Genomic DNA, 18,290 nt, shown 5'->3' on the forward strand with positions numbered 1-18,290 from the left:
AGGCCACACAAACACAAAATACAGTGGAAAAGCTCTTGATGACTGAGGCATTGTGCATTAGTCTTGCTCCAGATTGTGTAGATGCTACTGTGCATACTAGGAAATTCAGCCCCATGGTGGCAGCTCCCAGCTGACAATCAGGGAAGAGGTCAAATGACTTTGACGTCTGTAGTTAGAATGGAGTGTGTTCTCTCTGAAACTCAGCTAAAGCGTAATCTCCATTGCAGGTCATTTGTGAGGAGGAGAGGGTATCTGACCATGATGCTGATGAAACAGGCTTCTGGGAGGAGTCTAGGGTTAGAAGAGAGCAATCAGGTAGAATTCCCATTGTTGGCTACTAGTGGCTTTTTAGACAGAGAGACAATCAGGACACACACACACACACACACACACACACACACACACACACACACACTACTCTTTCAGGGTGTGTGATACCTGTCATTGCTCAGGGATGCTGCCAGTGAGGAAACCACCACCACATGCCACAATGCCCTTCTTTTCTTTAAAATGCACCCTATCTGTTACCTTGTGCTATCAGCAAGAGAAAATGGCCTAAGACAGAGCTGAAGCCTTGGTTAAACTTGGAAAGTTTGAGAAACAGTATCAGAGAATTTATAGTGAAGAATTGGCTTAAGCAAAGGTAGTGAGTTCTCATAGCAAATCATTCATCCAATGAGCATCCATCAGGCATCTGTTTTATTAGGAACTTTCCTAGATACCAGGAAGACAGTGTTGAATCCAGAAAACAGATTTCTGCCTTCACAGAGCTGCCACCCCATCAGAGCAGATCAACAAAAGCACAAAAGACTGCAGCATGCTAGGCGAGGTGTTTGAGGAAGAAAGGAAGGAAAGGTAGAGGCTGGGGGAGGGATGGGGCATGTCTAAAGGCTGGGGAGGGATGGGGCATTTCTAAAGGCTGGGGGAGGGATGGGGCATTTTTAAAGCCTGGGGGAGGGATGGGGCATGTCTAAAGGCTGGGGAGGGATGGGGCATGTCTAAAGGCTGGGGAGGGATGGGGCATTTCTAAAGGCTGGGGGAGGGATGGGGCATTTCTCAAGGCTGGGGGAGGGATGAGGCATTTCTAAAGGCTGGGGAGGGATGGGGCATTTCTAAAGGCTGGGGGAGGGATGGGGCATTTCTCAAGGCTGGGGGAGGGATGAGGCATTTCTAAAGGCTGGGGAGGGATGGGGCATTTCTAAAGGCTGGGGGAGGGATGGGCATTTCTCAAGGCTGGGGGAGGGATGGGGCATTTCTAAAGGCTGGGGAGGGATGGGGCATTTCTGAAGGGCAGCAGCCAGGAAGAAACACTCAGCTGTCTCTCTCATGGATGTGGGGCCAGGCATCTTTCAATGCTTGCCTGAGGAGCCATCCGGAAACCAATGGCATTGCCCTGTGCTTATAATCATGTGGAGTTCACTGGGTTTCACATGTCTTTTATTGTGTGAGTGTATGATGTATGTGTGTGTACATGTATGTGTGGGTGTGTGTGGATGTGTCAGGGTTTGTGTGGCTCTGTCAGAGTGTGTGTGTCAGGGTATGTGTGTATGTGTGTGTCAGGATGTGTGAGTGTGTGTCAGGGTGTATGTGTGTGTCAGAGTGTGTGTAGATGTTTGTGTCAGGGTGTGTGTGTATGTATGTGCGTGACAGAATGTGAGTGTGTGTGTCAGGGTGTGTGTATGTGTCAAAGTGTGTGTGTTAGGGTATGTGTGTGTCAAGATGTGTGTGTTAGAGTGCGTGTGTGCGTGTGTGTGTGTATGTATTAGCGTATATGTGTCAGGGTGTGTGTGGATGTATGTGTGTGTCAGGGTATGTTCATATGTGTGCATGTGTCAGGGTGTGTGTATGTATGTGTGTGTGTCAGAGTGTGTGAGCGTGTGTGTCAGGGTGTGTGTATGTGTCAAAGTGTGTGTGTTGGGTATGTGTGTGTCAAGATGTGTGTGTGTCAAAGTGTGTGAATGTGTGTGTATGTGTCAGGGTGTGTGTGGATGTATGTGTGTGTCAGGGTGTGTGTGGATGCATGTGTGTGTCGGGGTGTGTGTGGATGTATGTGTGTGTCGGGGTGTGTGTGGATGTATGTGTGTGTCAGGGTGTGTGTGGATGTATGTGTGTGTCAGGGTGTGTGTGGATGCATGTGTGTGTCGGGGTGTGTGTGTCAGGGTGTGTGTGGATGTATGTGTGTGTCAGGGTGTGTGTGGATGTATGTGTGTGTCGGGGTGTGTGTGTCAGGGTGTGTGTGGATGTATGTGTGTGTCAGGGTGTGGGGGCTGCATGGGTATGCCACAGATTGCAAGGGCAGATGGAAAGACAACTTTCTGCAATTGGTTCTTTCCTACCATGAATTCCAAGGATCAGACGCCAGTCATCAGGCTTGTCCCGAGGAGTTTAGATTGTCAACTTGACACAGTGTAACATCATCAGGAAAGGAAATCTAACTGTGGAATTATCAAGATAAGGTTGGCCTGTAGGAATTGGTATTGTGGGTGGAGTCATTTCAAGTGATGGGGCCTGGACCCAATGAAAAGGGAGGAGTGGTCCAAACACTAGCAGGCAGGCATGTGTTTATTCATGGCTCTCCTGTCTGTGGTTGCTATGTGACTGGCTTGACTTTGCCACATGGATGGACCGTACTGGAGTTGTACCAAACCCTTTTTCCTTTAAGTGGCTTTTGTTGGGATATTTTATCATAGCAACAGGAAACAAAGCAACCCCTTTTTCCTCCTGAACTATTATGCCAGTCCTGTTCAGTGGCTTAAGTGTCATTTCTAACCTCCTTAGCATGGACTTTTGTCCTCTCCCTAACTCAAGCAGCCCTTCCGGGGTAGGCAGTCTCTCCACTGTCTTCTTCCCTTTCACCTTACCCTCAGGAAACGGAACTGATTCCAGGGAAGTTGGAGTCAACACATGCCAGCCAATCCACATAATGCACACCTAGACGGAGTGACTGGACTGTGAGAAATATCGACTCAAAATCGATCCAGTTGGGAGTTCCCACAATGCTGGCATGAAACATGCTAACCATGCATCATGCAGGAGTGAGACTCAGCAGACATCAGCGATCATGGGGAAAATCTACCCGCAGATAAGTGTGGATAAAAAGAACAAGGAAGAGTCAGCTATGGAGGGAGTGTATGAGGGCATCTGCTTGTCCGGGCAACCCGACACCACACTACAGCAATGACTAGAAGCAACTTCTCAGGCCCCACCTCAATCCTGCTGAACCGGGAACTTGGGAGCAGGGTCCAGCCACCTGTTCCTATAAACCGAGTAAATGATTTTGATTCTTGTTAAAGTTTGAAAACCACAGCCATATTTAGCTGTCTTAGCCAGGACATCTGCTAACTAGTTTAAGGCGTTGGAGTTGGGCTTCCCTGTGTCATCTGTACTTTGAACTAGTAGGACTCTGATGATGCAATGACAAATGCCACTTTAGTTGTGTCCTCCGCATCCCCCAGGAATCTGCTTAGTGGGGGGCGGGGGGAGGGAGGAGTATGCTTTTGCCTCTGGGTGAAAATTTAGAAGAGCCTTGTTCTCTTTGCTTTTTTCTTCTTTTCAAGGTTTTTGCTTATTGGGACAAAATATATACACGATTTTATCCTGCTGACATAGGTGTACAGGTCAGTAATATTAAACACTCTCACAGTATTATACAGTCAGTACCATCTTTCATCCCCAAATAAGCTTTCTCCCAGTAAACACTGACTCCCCACCCTTCCTGTCCTTGGTACCTGGTAAGGGCCATTCTCTTTTCCTCCCCTGGGGGTTTATCTGTGTGAGGCACCCTTGTGCTTTTGTCAGTGACTCCTTGCATGAGGCATAATGCTGTCAAGATTTGCCATGCTGTCCTATGGATCAGGGTTTCTTGATCAGGGTCTCGTAAGAGCTGGATAACAGTCCGCCGTATGCACATTCAACATTGTGTTTACCCATCTTCCATCAGCAGATGCTTGGGTGGCTTCCAGCTCTTGGCTGCCAGGAAGACACATGCACAGATGTCTGCCCAAATTTCTGCATTCTCTCCACTCGTTACTACCAAGGCTTCTTCACAAACCACTCTCACTCCCTACCCTCTTTCCTTCCAGTGCACTGAGATTGGTTCTGGACACTTGGAATACTTTTCTCCTGCTTTTCAGACTCTTTCCAAGTAATTCAATGCCCTGTTATGCAAGTAAAAACACATGCTACACCCTTGCTACAGTCATTTTTAAGTGTGAGTCATAGTCCTGCCCTTAAAGAGGAAGGGAAACTCATAAACACTTCGGAAGCCCAGGGCTGGCCCCAGAACAGGCTTTATATGTCTTTGTCTTATAAAACTGGTGTAACAACTTTGCCTGAACAAGGACTCTTATCTTTTACAGATGAGGAAACTCAGTTTCACAGAAGACAAATAACATCTGTCATCCCACAGCCCCAGATTAGAATCCTAACACAGTTCTGTGGGTCTGTAGAGCAATTGCATAATCTTTTCAACCTGCTCCAATTTCATGTCCAACTGGAGAGACGGAACTAAGTTACAGAGTACTGATGATAACATTTTTAAAAATGTCAGGATTTATTTTAATGTTATGTGTATGAATGCTTTGTCCCTATGTATGTGTGTTCACCATGCATGTGCAGTGCCTTTGGAGGCCAGAGCAGAGCATTAGAGTCCCTGGAACTAGGCTTATAGATGGTTGTGAGCCACCCTGTAGGTGCTGGGAAATGAACTCAAGTTCTCAATGAAACCAGCCCAGTGCTCTTAACCACTGAGGCAGCTCTCCAGCCCATGGATACTAGAAGTAGGAATACCCATCCCCTGCTGGGTCAGCATTCTGTGTTGAAGACTGAACTTCCTCTGGACTTCCAAGAATCAGTGACATTTATATCAACAGCAGTTAAAAGAGAAAGCATTCCTAGGGTAAGGACTATACTGGGTAAAAGTATGGAGGAGAGAGTTAGTATGAGCTATGTGAGAGGCAGAAATTGGCCCTTCCTAAGTAGAAAGTATCTATTGCAGAACACTAAGCAGTAAGTTTATGTCAGAAGGTTCAGTGAGTATTAGATCAAAAACTGGAAATAGGAGCCGGGCGTTGGTGGCGAACACCTTTAATCCCAGCACTCGGGAGGCAGAGGCAGACTAATCTCTATGAGTTCGTGGCCAGCCTGGTTTACAGAGCGAGTTCCAGGACAGCCCCCAAAACAATACAGAGAAACCCTGTCTCGAAAAAACAAAACAACCCCCCAAAAAAACCCAAAAAACAAAACTGGAAATGCAAGCTTTCTGAAAGCAGTGTGGCCTAACACTTGCCCCAGGAGGAGGGGTGCACTTGAAGAGGCCTTATCCCAGCTGCAAGTCTTGGACAAGTCATTAAAACACACACATCCATTGTTTCCACATCTGTAGAGAGAGATAGTAGCATCTTCTCTGCAGGGCTGTTGTAAGAGTCTTCAATAATAAGTGAACAGAGTGTTTGTCCCAGGCCTGGATCAGTCATACCAGTAGTTGCTGCTGCTCTCACCAACATGCCTATGCTCAGCAGAGGGAGCCAACAGAGAAGCATGGCGCTTCCTGATCTCACAGGTATTGACCCAGACTGCCATTTGTGGGGAACTTCTTGACAACAGAAGTCAGTCTGGAGTATAGAGGTGACATCAGTGACAAAGGGAACTTAGATGGGGCTTTATAATTACTGAGAAGTGAAATTGTGAACAGAGGGCTAAAGGTAGAAAAAGTTGGAATGGAAATGAAGAGCTAGCAACTTACCAGACCTTGGGAACAAAGCTGTAAAGAGAGGAAAAGTCCAGGACAATTTCACATTCCCAACAAGACGGAGGAGGAAGAGGGGAGGAAGACGAGAAGAGGAGGAGGAAGGGGAGGAGGAGAAGGAGAGGAGGAGGAGGAGGAGAGGAGGAGAGGAGGAGGAGGAGGAGGGTGCTTATGGAACCAGGAACCATCACTGAGGTAGGAGAACTGATGGTCTAGGAGATGGGTAGGCATCACAAGGAGGTTGTGGGTTTTTTTGCTTTTTGGGTGTGGGGGGGTTGAGATCATGTTTCCTCTCTGCAACAGCCTTAGCTGTTCTGGAAATAGCTCTTGTAGACCAGGTTGGCCTCGAACTCACAGAGATCCATATGCCTCTGCCTTCCAAGTGCTGAGATTAAAGGTATGAGCCACCACCGCCCAAGGAGGTTGTCATAATCCATTCAGAATGTTGACTTTGACAAGATGACAGGACACTGAAAAGAGTAAAGTGCATTGGGCTTTCACACACAGGGTGAGCAGCTGATACCAGAGGCTCTGAGGGGATTTCAGAATGCATGAGAGATACTGTCCAGGAAGTACAGGGGGGACCTACATGAACTGATAGTAGTGCTCTTCACGCTAAACATTCATATTATTTAAATAACAGAAAAACAAATTGGTTGAGTGTTTTTTTTGTGTGAGAAGTCACAGAGACTTAGATACCACAGACCTTATATGGCCATCCTTCAGTTACCTAGCCCACAAGATTTCTCTGTGAGAGAAAGTGCCAAGTGGCCTGTGCTTCTGGGTGAACGGGGGAGGGGGTGTTACAGAAAGTATTTTCCGGACTGGGGAATATTAATATTTGTCTGCATATCCCTCATGTGTTAGCCATATGCTGAGATTATTAATACAGCAGTCATTCTCATGCTGAAATGCTAGCATTCAATGAATATTTGTCTGGAAATTCTCTGTACACTTCCTGATTGCTACGCTACTCATCAGAACTACTGCATTATAAATTCCTTCAAGTGTTCCCGTGTATCACTACCTTAACCATGTTCCATTATTTTCTAAAAGACAAAATGGAATTCATTTGGCTTAGCTGTGGTCACGTGGTTTTAACTTCTTAGTTTTATTAATACGTTCACACTCATGCTTGCATGAGTATGTGTGTGCACAAGTGCGTGTGCATATGTGTGTACAAATGCTATTCTAAACTGGTGCTCAGGCTTGCATGCCACAATGTATATGTAAAGACCAGAGGACAACTTGTGGAAATTGGTTCTCTTCCTCTGCCTTGCGGATTCCAGGGATGAAACACAAACCATCAGTCCTGGTGGCAAGCACCTTTACCTTCTGAGCCATGTCTATGACTGTTTTAGCTTTTTAGGTCAAATTCTGTCTAAGAAAAATTTATTCAATCCAAGAGTTACTCTTAAAGTGAAATTTTTGCTTGCTTTTGAGTTGTGTCTGGTTATTTCTATGTAAATCACAGTGCTGAGCATTTCTCTAAGGTCTTAGAACACCAGTATGCAGTCCATTTCTTATCTGAACACAATGACATGCATCACTAGTTGAATCCTTGAAAAGAGGCTCATCACTATTCTGAATTAAAGAAGATTGTAAATCTTCTGTAAGCACTGTGGCAGCTCCAAAAGGGCCTTCCAGTAGGAAGATGGTTTCATGATCACACTGGACTGTTTGAATGTCAAAATTCAAATTAGAAATCTTCACACCACTAGCTTTTCTGTTTGATGAAATCTGAATCATCGTAAGCTAGCAGCTTAGGTAAGATAGAACACCAAGCCCACGGAAGATGTTTTCATTTTTATTTATAGACTCTGAATAATACATCTGAGGTTTACAAATGGTGCTCTTCATATGTGCTCTTACCCTAAGGCTGTCCATCACAGAAACACTGCCGTGTGCTTATTTAGCGCTTCTGTTACATTGCTAGTTATAGAAGGAAGAAACCATGTCTGCCCAGTTCAAATCGTCAGCACTTGTAATGATCGTGAAATATACATTTGCCTGTCTAAATCAGTGAATGATGATAATAGGCTACTTCATGTCACACAGAATGCCTAAATGGACTTTTTAAATATGTCAATGCAATTATCGGCATCATCTACTAGAATCAAAGACTCAAAGATCCATAAAGCCTCTATGAGTCATTTTGTGCAGTGGTTCCTGACTTTAGATGCACACAGGCGTCACCTTGGAATGATGCAAAGTATTCACCTGAGTCCAGTCCCCAGACATCCTGATGCAGTTGGTATGGTTGTGGTTCAAACTCTGGAAGTCATAAACCTTTCCCAGGCATTTAGAACAAATAGCCAACGCTGAGTTGTCCTGATCTATCATAACCTCTTCCTTTTGCAGATAAAGAAGTTGAGGTTCAATGAGCTTATGTAATCTGCTTTTCAGTGAGCTTGTGGCAAAAAAGAGAAACTAAGTACCCTGGCTCTCAGGTCAGCATGCTTTCTGCTATACCTGTGTTTCTTAGCTTGGCTCATTTCAAGTCACTTGCTATTTTTAAAAGTATGTATTTACTATACACATGTTTCAAAATACGTATATACTGGAATGGATGAATTGAGAGAATTAACAAATGCATTACCATCACATTGATAATTTTTGTCCTGAGAAGACTGAACATTTGATCTTAGCATGTTTATCTCTGTGCGTGCGTGCGTGCGTGCGTGCGTGCGTGCGTGCGTGTGTGTGTGTGTGTGTGTGTGTGTGTGTGTGCAGACATTCAGGCCATAATGAACAAATGAAGGTCAGAGGATAATGTAGCTTTGGGGAATCAGTTATCTATTTCCACCATGTGGATACCAGGGATCAGACTCATGTTGCCAGGATTGGCAGTAATTGCCTTTACTTGCTGAGTCATCTTTCTTACCCCCCCCCCCATTTAAGCATTTGGAAAGAATACAATACATTGGTGTTACCTACAGTCACCATACTGTACAATTGATCCTAACTGGAATTTCATAACTTTGACCACTGGGTCCTTCAGTCTATTTGGAGGAATTTTCATTCTACTTTCTAACTCTATGAACTCAAAAATTTTGGATTCTGTGAGATCATGTAGTTGTTGTCCTCTGGTTTGTGTCCTCCAGGTTCTCCATGTTGCCACAAAGGCAGGGTAGTATTTTCTAATTTTTAAGGCTGAATACTATTCTATTGTACATACACACACACACACACACACACACACACACACACCATTTCTTTAATTCATTCCTGTATTCCTAGACATGTTACTTGACTCTGTACGTGGGCTGTTGTGACTACGTTGGATAGAAGGTGAGGTACAGACAACTCTTTATATACTGGTTTCATTTGCTTGAGTTATATAACCAGAACAGAATCCTGGGTCACACAACAGTTTTCTTTTTAGCTTTTTGAGGCTGTTATGGAGTTTGTGACCCACAGGAAAAGACCATAGCTCAATCCAATTATAATTAAAAGATTTATTGATTAGCTGATAGGGTGAACAATCTCTATGCCTTATTAGAAATTTCCATGAAAGAGGGGTGTGGGGTATGGGGGAATGGCACAGGCCTTTAATCCCAGCACTTGGGAGGCAGAGGCAGGTGGATCTTAGCCTGCTCTACAAAGAGAGTTCCAAGACAGCCAGGATGGTTCCACAGAGAAACCCTGTCTCAAAGAAAAACCAAAAACCAAAAACAACAAAGAAACAACAAAAAGAAAAATAGAAAAAAAAGAAAGAGGGGTGTGGGGAAGGACCTTAAAGGGGGGACAACATAAAGACCTTCAATTTCTACACAAGCAAGCAAAACCAGTTCTGTTCTACCAAGTTAAGTGGTTAAGGCAACTCAAACAATCTTTGGGTATCTGTGTAAGCAAGTTACAGAAACAAACAAACAAAAAAGCAGTCAGTCGTATCATAACAGGTAGATAGTCAGGGATGTGCATTTTTGGGTGGGGATCACTGAATCACAGTTACTGGGAACGTATCTTCCAGTTAGACAAATGACTGGTAGGTGCCAAGATGGATGCCTGGCATAAAATGGAGCTTCTTTAGCCATAACGAGGACTCAACAAACGTTTCCTATATGGCTGTTCTAATCAAAATTCCTGTCAACAGTGCAGGTGACAATTTTTTCCACGTCTTTAAACACTTGACCTCATCTATTTGATAAGAGCCATTTTAGTGTTTGTGAGGTGGTATCACATTATAGTTTACATTCTCATCTCTTTGATGGTGAATGTTTTTTCGTTGATCTTCTGGCCAGGTCTTCTTTTGAGAAATGTCTACTTAGGCCTTGGCCCATTTTCTAATCAGGCTTACTGTTGAGTTGAGTTTCTTGAATATCGCAGCTACTAACCACTTATCAGATTTGTGGTCTGCAGGTATTTTTTGCTGATTCCATGGCTGTTCCTTCATTCCTTTGATTGTTTCCTAGGCCATACATAAGACTTTTAAACTCCAGAAATCTCACTTATAACTGATTTTTTGCTTTGGGATTTGGTTTTTTAAAAGGGATAATTGTCCAGATCAACATCACAAAGTTTTTTCCCGTGTTTTCTATTATTAGCCTTAAAGTTGAAAGCCTTAAGATAAACACTAAGTTCATTTTCATGCAGGAAGGACATTAATTCCTTTGTTCTGTGTGTGGATAGTCACTTGTCTCAAACTGTTAGTGGCAAGGTCATGTTCTTGCTCCTGAAAAGATGAAATGACCATGAAAACACCTGTTTATTACTGGGAATTCTAGTCTTTTCCATTGCTCAATACATTTGTCTTTAGTCTGGTACCATGCTGTTTTGTCTACTATAGCTTTAAAGTCGTGTAGTCTTATATGTCTAATTTTCCTCTTTAAAAAAAAGTTTGCCAGGTAGTAGTGGTGGCACACACCTCTAATCACAGTACTTGGGAGTCAGAAGCAGGTAGATGTGAGTTCAAGGCCAGCCTGGTCTACAAGTTCCATGGCAGCCAGGGCTGTTACACAGAGAAAAACCCGTATTAAAACAAACAAACAAAACCCTTTGTTTTTATTATTTCAAATTATGTGTAGGTGTGTTGTCTCTCTGTGTCTGTGTGTGCATGCTGTATGTGCACACAAATGCAGATGTCTTCTGAGGCTATAGGCATTAGATCTCATGGAGATGGAGTAGTCATAGATATTCATGAGACTCCTGTTGTGAGTGCTGGGAACTGAACTCTGGTCCTCTGGAAGAACAGCCTATGCCATCTCTCCAGTCCTCATTATTGAGTTTACTACTGTTTTCTTTAAGAGCTTATATCCAGCACCATCAGGGATGCTGGCATTTAATTTTCTTCCAGGGAGATTTTTGTATTTCTATAATTGGTATTTCTTCAATTTTGTGGGGAAGCCTGTAGAAAAATGCACAAAAAAGATAAAATGACAAACCTTTATCTAGACTAATAAAAAATCAAAAGAGAAAACAAATTTATAAGATTAAAAAACAAGATATTATGGTCCACAGAAATACAAAGGACCCTGGAGATCACCATGAACAGCCATTTACCAAGAAATTAGAAAACCTAGAAGAAAATAATACATCCCTGGTTTCATACGGCCTGCTAAGACTGAGGCATGGCTAAGTGTACAAGATAATCTGGATAGACCAATAGTGAACAAAGAGTTTGAATCAATAGTGTCTCCCTTAAGAGAAAAATCTAGAGCCTGGTGACTCCACTGCTGAACTCTACAGACTGCTCCACTTACTGTGGCATTCCACATTTGCTTTAAATAGAATCCCATTTTAGCAGGGACATTTAAAGGAAACCTTCTATCATCTGATAACTAGACAATTTATTTCAGTTGCTACACCCAAGGAGGAAAAGGAAATTAGAATACCATTAAGTTCCAGGTGTATAATATTACCCACTGAAGACTTGTGATCTGAAGTATTGCTTTTCTTTTATTATCCTAACAGCAAGAACAGGAAGAAATACATCACTGTGGCACATTTGAGGCATTCTCTTGTACCAGACATTGGAAAGAGAATCGAAACTGGAGTGCTAGCCCTAGATGAGCCACATAATAAATTCTGAAAGACCCGGCTCATTCTTTTATTGATTGGTCATTTGACACACTGACCTCGGGTACTCTGGTGGTGAGGTTCATACTCTGGACAGTGCTGTGAGTTATACAGTTGAAGGCAAGCATGTTTCACTGCTGTATCTTCAATGGCATTTAATCAGAATGGCTCAAGATTCATAAACTACTGCTGGCAGAATTCTGACAGAAGACTTCTGAGTAAGTCCAGTTATCTTGGTGCATACCAGTTAGCCCAGGACTTGGGTGGGAAAGGCAGAAGGATTTCAGATTTGAAGCTGACCTGGTCTACATAGAGACACTCCTTCTCAAAAGAACAAAATCAACCAGCCAAACAAAGACTGGAACATAAGAATGTCTCTCTCTTTTCTCCTCTCTCTTCCCCCTCTCTGTCCTGAGTGTGTGTGTGTGTGTGTGTGTGTGTGTGTGTGTGTGTATGTGTGTGTGAATGTGTGTATGTGTGTGAGTGTGTGTGAGTGTGTGTATGTGTGTGTGAGTGTGTATGTGTGTGTAGCTACCACTGAAGTGATAGCCCCAGCCCCACTGAGTTACATCTCCATCCTTTTTTTAATTTTTTACCCACTTTTATTGAGCAGCTGGGATTGCAAGTCTGTGCTAACAACCAAGTTTGTCTAAGAACTTATTTTATTACATTTAAAGCTCTTCAAATTATTAAGGAATCAATTCAGATATAGACTACAAATGAATATGGTCTAAGCAACCTGTCCCTCTGTTCAGTCAGAAAAGGCACAGAAGTACTGGGTAGAATGAAGGCTGAAGAGGAGAATGAAATACCCTATTCTGACCCTCAGCCAGCTTAAGTTTATTAGGCCCTGTTTTCTAAGGCACATTTTTACTTTCTGAGGTAACTTTTTTCTCATAGATATTCCTCAGGGGTATGAACCAATGGCATATGACATGCTCTGAGGCTGATGGGAGTTCCAAATACTTCAAGGAGAGTTCCAAGTGAGAACATGTTTGCTGGGTTAATCAATTCTTATTTACATTCTCCATAGGAGGAAAACTTATTGGCCCTTCTCCTTCTCCTCCTCCTCCTCCAACTCCTTCTTCTCCTCCTCCATTTTCTTGGGATGAAACATCTTTGTCTGCTAGTCCTGCTCCGATGTCATCTAATAGACACCGGCCCAGAGACCTGCCCCTGTCTGCAGAAAGCCAGCAGAGATCTGTGGCTCTATCTCGAGGCATGTGATAATACAATCATTTTCCTTTCAAAACACTGGTTAGAAGCTCTCCCCTGCCAGGAACTGAAAGCTTTAATTCTGTGATTCATCAAAGCTTTTCACTATGCATGGTGTCAAATAACCTTTCTTTTCAGGAGGTCTAGTCAAATAGCCTCCCAGCCATCAGGATGAAACCAAGTGGCATGTACATGGTGTGCAGGAAGAACAAAGGAGAAACGATTTCAAAGCTGAACCTCACATTACATAAGGCCTTGTGTTAGAAAATCCATGACCCATAAAACACTTACCTACTTTGTGGGTTTTAAATAAAGCTGAGTGGTGTTCCTTTTTTTACAGTTAGTTATCTTTCTGTCAGAATTCCAATTATTCTATGACTCAGTGGGTATGTGTCTAGCTTTTTAAAAATTCTTTTTTATTAATTTGGACAAGAATGAAGAAGTTTCATATGAAGTTTATAAAGGAAAAGTTTATACAACAATGAATTGCTGTATCAAACATGCACACATTTTACTTCATGGTTGAAAGAAAATGTTTTAATTGGTGTTTTAAGAACTGAAACTTGCCCTTATGGGAGGAACATTTGCTTTGGTCTCTCTCTCTGAATGTGCAGTCATTCATTCCTGTCTAGAAATGACTGAAATCTGTGGCAAGGATGGGGACAGTCAATGTGACCTTGTTTAGGCATTAGGTTACAGGTCAAATAAGAAGACTAATCGAGGAATACACACGAGAGGCATTTCCTCTGGTTTTCACAAGTCTTGTCTACAGACCCTCTTAGTTTTCACCTGCAACACAAACTAGCTGCTCACCTTGTAGCTGACTTCCACCGTCCCCGGGCACTCAGCCGGACTGTTCTTCCCGGAACCGGTGCGCACTGGGGTAACCTGTGACTTGCTCTGTCAGAGGAGTCTGTTCAGAATGAGGTTTTCACCTTCCTCTGACCCAGTAAAAGTTCTGTGTCTCCCTCTCACCCCACTCTGCTCACTGGGTGGCACAGGATCCAAATAGTCTTCTCAAGGGAGTTGCAGTCACAAAACAAGTGGCCATGTGCTATCATTCATATGCATGTGACTGTGAACTTGGAGAAAGTGAGAACTAACATTTTGCTATCTTAAATCGCTGAGGTTTGGGTATTTATGTCTATTTATTTTAGTAGTAGCTGTCAGTGCATTACTTGTTGCTTTGCTTCTGTCTTTTAGCTCCTCTTTCTTGTTCCTATTGTTTCTCACTATGAGTTCCTCTGTCTCTCTCTCTCTCTCTCTCTCTCTCTCTCTCTCTCTCTCTCTCTCTCTCTCTCTGTGTGTGTGTGTGTGTGTGTGTGTGTGTGTGTGTGTGTGTGTGAGAGAGAGAGAGAGAGAGAGAGAGAGAGAGAGAGAGAGAGAGAGAGAGAGAGAGAGCGCACGTGCGTGCCTGTGGTACTTGGAGACTGATAATGAGTGTCTTTCCTTATCATGCTCCATAGTTACACTGACTGGATAATGAGCTCTAGGGACCCACATACTGTCTCTGTATCCCTGGGACTGGGTTTCCAGATGTGTGCCACTGTGCCTAGCTTTTATATGGGTGCTGCAAGTCTGAACTCAAGTACAAACACTTCCATAGCAAGCCTTTTACCCATGGATCATCTCCCTAGACTGTTGTGCTTTCTTAATAACTAAGTTAGCGTGTCCGTAAGTGTTGTAGGATTAAAGCCTTCATTGTGTGGAAATGATAATCAGACCTGATTAATTAGGAGAAAACGTTTAACCAGTTTAACTTTTTACAAAGTTTACCATTTAAATACTTGAGGTAATTTTCATCGACTGTTTGAGGGGATAGTAACACAGACCATGTAACTCCCTTGTGAGAACCTTGATGAATGTGGTTATTAGCACACTAGTGAGCCAGCAGATGTGTGTACACGACAATCCTTTGCTGATAAGCAAGAACGCCAGTGTGCACGCACTTGCAGATCAATATTCACCTGAGCACGTAACTGATTTTGAATGGCCGTGTGGTTTCTGGACTTTGTAGCCTGGTGTCAGGCTGTAAGAGCAGCTGGAAAGGCCTTGGAACTACTTATGACTCCCTAAAGAACTGAGTTTCAAGACAGCCTTAAAGAGCAAACAACACACCCAGCTAATGCTCCCTCCTGTGTGACCTTGCTTAGGACCTTGTCACCACATTCTTTCAGCCCAGCCATGGTGTGGTTGTTAACCCTTTCTCCTCTTTGCTTCTTGCCCTGAGATGGTAGGTAGCTAGCTCTAAAACTGGCTTCAAGATGGCCCCATCCAGAGGCTATTCCGCAAAGTGGACCCCAGGCTACCCAATCTGGATTCAACCAGAAAAACTTCATTTTGATGTGCCTTGAAAATTGCATTTTGGCATAGGAACTTATTTTTGCTTGAGAGTGGGAGACCCCCGATGGCCTTATAGGTATCATACCATCTCACTAGGTTTCATAAGAAGGCCGCATCAATGCCTAGTTTTAGTCTTGAAAACGCCCAGTGATGTCCTCAGCTGGATCTACAGCGCATCACTTCCTGAGCCCCCACACAGCCCCACTCACATTCCACTATCTTCTCTTGCTGGATGTCTCATAGACACCTCCTCGGAGTGTTCCTGGAATAGAGCACTTCACCCTGCCTACTCTTCCATCTTAACTGATGATGTCACCATCTTCCTGATGACTCAGCGTAAAACTACAAACCACACTGACCTCCGTCATCTGCTTTCTCCACCTCTGACCAGTCCTGTTTTAAGCTGTCCTCATCATCTCTTAATTAACTCTCCTCCTCCATCCACACTGCCCCTGCCTTGGTGTGGGATCTTCATTCGCCATGGAAGACTCAAGCATCTGACTCAAGCATCTCTGACAGCGATCTGCCTGATGACTGCCCTGACGATTCTCTAAACTACAGAAGAAATTATGACAGTTGCTATTTAGTTGCAACTTTGTAGTCAACAAACTGCTTTCTTGTGCATTCTCACTCTTAAACCTCACAGTATTGTACTTGTTGATTTTTGAGGGTTTCATTTTAATGTATTTTGATCAAATTCACCTTCCAGTCCTCCCCTTAACTCCTCCCACATACCACCCCCCTCCCGCTTGTTCTCTTTTTAAAAATAGCCTGACAAGTCAGTTTGTGCTGGGCCTCTATTGGAATGTGGCCACTCTGACTCTCCCTCCCCTAGAAGTTATTAACTGTTCATAGCTCCTTAGATAGGAGTGGGGGCTGATGATCCCCTCCCCACATCTATTCTAGAATGTCAGCTGGCTTAATCTTTGGCATATCTTATGCAGGCAATCACAGTGCTGTGGGTTTATGATAATAGAGGTCCACTTTGTCCAGAATGAACTGTCTTGCTCTGGTCCTCCTCAACTTTCGGCTCTCGCAATCCCTCTGTCCCCTCTCCTCTGATGTTCCCTGAGACTCTGTGGAGGAAGGGTGTGATTCTGACCTAACATTTGTGGCTGAGCACTCCACTGACTGATACTTGTTCTTTGCACTTGGACCAGGTGTGAGTTTCTGCATTAAGCACGTCTCCAATGAGGGCTGAGAGCTGTACTAGTGTATGAGTACAGAGAATGGAATTTAGATGAACGGTTGATAGCATGCTTTAGCAGGATAGTAGTAGTAGTGGGTTCACCCTCAGAGCCTGTGAACTCCCCAGTCATGGGATGTTGGCCAGTAAATCTCACAGCCTTCAAGAAGACATTGTCATTATCCTACTTTAGAACAGGAAACTGAGGCTTAAATTATTTCACTGACCAAGGAGTCTTGTAAAGATACAGAGCGCTGAGATTTGAGCCAATTCTGAAGATGCTGTGTGTGCCCAAGACACTGGGCCTCAGAGACAAGCATGAATCCCACTTCCTTCAGAAGGATTCCAAAGTCCAGAGGTCATTATAGCTGCTCTTTAGAGCTTCTTCCTGGGCTCCCCGCACAGCTGGAGTTGGAACTCACGTTCTAGTGTGAAACCTTGGATCAGTTATGCATCCTCCCTCCCCTGCCAGCCTCTGCTCCTCAATCTGCAGAGTAAAGCTAACACTAGAGTGTGTCCACCAGAGCTGTCGTGGGCCTTAAACGAGAGCAGGCATGCGCTGCTCTCTGTTCTTTGCTTGGATTGGTGTGCTCAGTACTGTTGGATGCTGGTAACAACGTAAGAGTCACATTGTGTCCGCTAAATGTCAACTTGACACAAGCTCGAGACGTCTGAGAGGAGGGACCCTCAATTGAGAAAATGCCTCCATAAGATTGGGCTGCAGCAATTCTCAACTTGTGGGTCATGAGTCCTGTGAGTGCTACGTATCATATATCATCCTCCATAGAACCTGGCTTAGAATAAGGTCATATTGAATAATCGATGATTGAGTCACTATTCCTTCCTAACCTGATCTGATGGCCGTGGGCCCTCTGGCTCTGCAAGTTCTCAGGACCACAAGGAGGCCTTTCCTGGCACATGCACCCCAGCTCCCATTACACAGCCAGGTTCAGATAAAGGGAAAGAGGGGATAGCGAAGACTGTGAATTGAGAATTTTCACCACCATGTGAAAGCATATTACCATTGCACCTATGAAAGACATTTTCTTAATCTTTTCCATTATACATTATACATCATTTCTATAAGCTTGAATATCATCAACATCCTTTATTCATTTAATATGTATTTCAGAATTAACGCTCTGCTTTTTACCAAAGTGAGTTATTAATATTAATCTCCCACTCTTATCTTATCCATTAGTACCCTGAAGGAAATCTTTTCTGATTTTCTAGGGTGTGTGTGTGTGTGAGAGAGAGAGAGAGAGAGAGAGAGACAGAGAGAGACAGAGACAGAGACAGAGAGACAGAGAGAGACAGAGAGAGACCGTGTTGAGCCAGCTATTATGAAGTATATATTGCAGATATGAATTAAATTGAAATATACAGTGCCCTTTTCAGCTATAAGCTAATCTTATTTTCTGTTTGATTCAACTAGCAGGGCCTTCATTGAGTACATTTTTCCTTAATTATTTTTGGCTCTGAAACCATAGAGATGCCTATTCTTTCTTTTCAGTACCAAATGTTTGTGGTATGTGGTTCTAAGAATTTACGACCCTGATGTCTCCTTGCCTCTGATGATCTCAGAATTAGTAAAAAATATTTAACAGTGCTATTATTTTACTAAGGCAAAGATTCACTTGGAAATTACTAATTGTTAAAACATCTGAGGTGATACCACTTCTCCCCTACCTATTACTTTAAAACATACGCTTTCCAGAAATGCACTTTATCACCTCAATGAGATACTACTAACTGCCTACCTAGGCAAATTATTCTTGATGT

The 18,290-nt window shown here is 43.4% G+C and overlaps 1 long non-coding RNA gene across 1 annotated transcript; it reads left to right on the forward strand.

Moving 5' to 3' along the window:
• Window positions 1–740: 740 nt before the first annotated feature.
• On the forward strand, window positions 741–3,306 carry LOC121138956. The gene is made up of 2 exons (XR_005875823.1): window positions 741–855; window positions 2,868–3,306. It is a non-coding gene; the product is annotated as an uncharacterized LOC121138956 (long non-coding RNA).
• The last annotated feature ends 14,984 nt before the right edge of the window (window positions 3,307–18,290 follow it).

Source organism: Mesocricetus auratus, unplaced genomic scaffold (assembly GCF_017639785.1).
Source record: "Mesocricetus auratus isolate SY011 unplaced genomic scaffold, BCM_Maur_2.0 Super-Scaffold_6730, whole genome shotgun sequence".
NCBI classification, from domain to species: domain Eukaryota; kingdom Metazoa; phylum Chordata; class Mammalia; order Rodentia; family Cricetidae; genus Mesocricetus; species Mesocricetus auratus.